Source organism: Saimiri boliviensis, chromosome 11 (assembly GCF_048565385.1).
Source record: "Saimiri boliviensis isolate mSaiBol1 chromosome 11, mSaiBol1.pri, whole genome shotgun sequence".
Taxonomy (NCBI): domain Eukaryota; kingdom Metazoa; phylum Chordata; class Mammalia; order Primates; family Cebidae; genus Saimiri; species Saimiri boliviensis.
This window is the reverse complement of record NC_133459.1, coordinates 117,763,483-117,767,315: the sequence shown is the minus strand read 5'-3', so window position 1 is coordinate 117,767,315 and position 3,833 is coordinate 117,763,483.

The following is a 3,833-nucleotide window of genomic DNA, read 5'->3' as shown; positions in this document are numbered from 1 at the left end:
TCTCTCTGTAATGGTGGACTGCCTCAGCAATGGCAGACTACCTTGGTAGTGGTGTACTGCCTCAGTAATGGTGGACGCCCCTTCCCCACAGAGCTGGACCATCTCGGGCTTAGCTGTGCTTGCTGTGAAACTCTCAAACCAGAGTGTTTCAGATTCCTCTTTTTGTGGGGGTGGGACCAGCCGAGCCTGATCACCTGGCTCCCTGCCTCAGACCCCCCTTTTTTTTTTTTAGCTGAATGGGTGACTCTGTCTCCCAGGCATCCCAGTCACCAGTTGAAACGGTGCCTGGATTTGTGTGATTTCTTATGTGTAGACCTGCTGTGCCAGCTGAAACAGCCATGCTGCAGATTCATGGTGCTTTTTTGCCAGGGAATCTCCTGGCCTAGCTCCCTGTTTCAGTCCTCTTTTCTTCAGTTGAATGGGCAACTCTGTCTCCCAGGTGTTCCAGTCACCAGTTGAAAAGATACCTGGATTTGTGTGAGATACTGTGCAGAGACCCACTGAGCCAGCTGAAACGGCCGCAATGGGGGTTCATGGTGCTTTTTCGCCTGGGAATCTCCTGGCCTGGCTCCCTGTTTCAGTCCCCTTTTTATCACTTGAATGGGTGACTCTATGTCCCAGCCATTCCAGTCACGTGTTGAAAAGGCACCAGGATCTGTGTGATTTCCCGAGTGGTGACCCACTGTGCCGGCTAAAACAGCCACGCTGGAGATTTGTGGTGCTTTTTTGCCCGGGAATCTCCTGGCCTGGCTCCCTGTTTCAGTCCCCTTTTTATCACTTGAATGGGCAACTCTGTCTCCGAGGAGCTCCAATCGCCACCTAAAACAGCAGCCTGACGCATGTATTTTGTGCAGAGACCCGCCACGCTGGCCAAAACAGCTGCGCTGGTGACCCGTGGGGCTCCTCCTCCTGGGAATCTCCTGGTCTGTGGGCAATAATATCTGGAAATGTGGCGTCCACTCACCCTCCATGCTTTCACTAGGAGCTGCAATCCTGAGCTGCTCCTAATCGGCCATCTTGGATCTTCCCTCAAAATAATATTTTTTGAGCGAAGGAAGGTAAAGCTGTTGTGTGTCATTGTGGACTGCGGATTCCTTTCAGATTATATTCAAAGGTCTGTGTGTATACAATATAAAGAATTATCTAGGCCGGGCGCGGTGGCTCAAGCCTGTAATCCCAGCACTTTGGGAGGCCGAGGCGGGTGGATCACGAGGTCCAGAGATCGAGACCATCCTGGTCAATGTGGTGAAACCCCGTCTCTACTAAAAATACAAAAAATTAGCTGGGCATGGTGGCGCGTGCCTGTAGTCCCAGCTACTCAGGAGGCTGAGGCAGGAGAATTGCCTGAACCCAGGAGGCAGAGGTTGCGGTGAGCCGAGATCGCGCCATTGCACTCCAGCCTGGGTAACAAGAGCGACACTCTGTCTCAAAAAAAAAAAAAAAAAAAAAAAAAAAAAAGAATTATCTGAATTGTGCTATATTTATGTATATCTGCCAATAATTGATTAAATAGGAAGGAAAACTGGGGTGGGGGGCAGCTTGAGATTCTTAACTTGGCAGAACTATCAAAAGGAGAAAAAAAAATGTTTACCACAAAATGTTCTATGTTATAAGAAATGATATTCCATTTTCATAGATGGTGAAGCAGTTTGAGTGGCTCTACTCCATCATGTAGTTATGCCACCTGGAATATATGTCTAAAATTGATACAGCACAGGAATACAGGGTCAGAAGATTACACAAAATGTTTTTTGTTTTTGAGGTTTTTTTTGAGACAGGGTCTCACTTTCATCACCTAGGATGGAGTGCAGCAGTGCAATCGCAGCTCACTGCAGTCTTGATTTCCTGCAGTGAGCTGGAGGTGATCCTCCCTCTTCAGCCTCCCATGTAGCTAGGACTACAGGCACATGCCACCATGCCCAGCTAATTTTTTTTTTTTTTTTTTTTTTTGAGACGGAGTCTCACTGTGTCGCCAGGCTAGAGTGCAGTGGCGCACTCTCGGCTCACTACAACTTCTGCCTCCTGGGTTCAAGCGATTCTCCTGCCTCAGCTTCCCATGTAGCTGGGACTACAGGCATGTACCACTTTGCCCAGCTAATTTTTGTAATTTTAGTAGAGACGGGGTTTCACCATGCTGGCCAGCATGGTCTCGATCTCTTGACCTCATGATGTGCCAGCACTGGGATCACAGATGTGAGTCACCGCACCTGGCCAATTTTTTGTGTTTTTTAGTAGAAACAGGGTTTTGTCATGCTTCCCAGGCTGATCTTGAATTTCTGAGCTCAAGTGATCTGCCCGCCTCAGCCTTCCAAAGTACTGGGATTACAGGCATCAGCTCTAGCCTACAAAGAATGTTTTTAATGGCCAAACTTAGGAGAAACTTCAACTTCTTGCACTCACATCCCTCTGGCCAGAATCTCATCACTTGGAAACGCCTGACTAAGCCTGAGACATTTGGAGCAACTTGTGGGTATTGGCAATTTCTGACACACACAGGCATGTCACTTCAGAAGAAATATAGCTAAAACAGAAGGAAAGATGCTCAGATTATTTAATACCGAGAGAAATGAAAATTGAGACCATAGAAGATACCACTTTTTTTTTTCCAAGACGAAGTTTTGCCCTTGTTGCCCAGGCTGGAGCTCAATGGTGTGATCTTGGCTCACTGCAACCTCTGTCTCCTGCATTCAAGCGATTCTACTGCCTCAGCCTCCCAAGTAGATGAGATTACAGGTGCCCACCACCATGCCTGGCTAATTTTTTAATATTTAGTAGAGATGAGGTTTCACCATGTTGACCACGCTGGTCTTTAACTCCTGACTTCAAGTGATTCATCCACCTTGGCCTTCCAAAGTGCTGGGATTACAGGCATAAGCCACCATGCCAGGCTCGAGATACCACTTTTTTTTTTTTTTTTTTTTTGAGACAGAGTTTCACTCTTGTTACCCAGGCTGGAGTGCGATGGCGCGATCTCGGCTCACCGCAACCTCCGCCTCCTGGGTCCAGGCAATTCTCCTGCCTCAGCCTCCCGAGTAGCTGGGATTACAGGCATGTGCCACCATGCCCAGCTAGTTTTTTGTATTTTTAGTAGAGACGGGGTTTCACGATGTGGACCAGGATGGTCTCGATCTCTCGACCTCGTGATCCACCCGCCTCGGCCTCCCAAAGTCCTGGGATTACAGGCTTGAGCCACCGCGCCCGGCCGAGATACCACTTTTTATCCATCCATCAAGTTAGTTGAAATGATGTATCTAGCATTGTCAAATGTTGGAGAGGATCAGTGAGAACTCACACACTGGTGGTCAGGAGTATAAACGTAACAACACTGGCTGAGTGCAGTGGCTCATGCCTTCATCCCAATACTTTGGGAGGCCAAGATGGGAGGATCACTTGAGGTCAGGAGTTCAAGGTGGCAGTTGAGCCATGATCATGCATTGCACACTAGCCTAGAAGACAGAAAAGAGTAAACAAAAAAATTGTTTTTGGAAAACAATTTAACATTATTTTATAAAATTGAATAGTAATATGGTTTGGATCTGTGTCCCCACCTAAATCTCATGTTGAAACGTAATTCCCAGTGTTGAAGGTGGGGCCTGGTAGAAGGTGACTGGATCATAGTAGAGTCTTCATGAACAGTTTAACGCCATTAGTATTGTATAGTTAGAGTTCTCATGAACCCTTTGTTGTTTAAAAATGTGTGGCACTTCCCGCTTCTCTCTCTTGCTCCTTCTCCTGCCACCTTGCTCCCCCTTTGCCTTCTGACCTGACTGGAAGCTCTCTGGGACCTCCTCAAAAGCAGGACTAGTATGTTTTCTATATAGCCTGCAGGACCA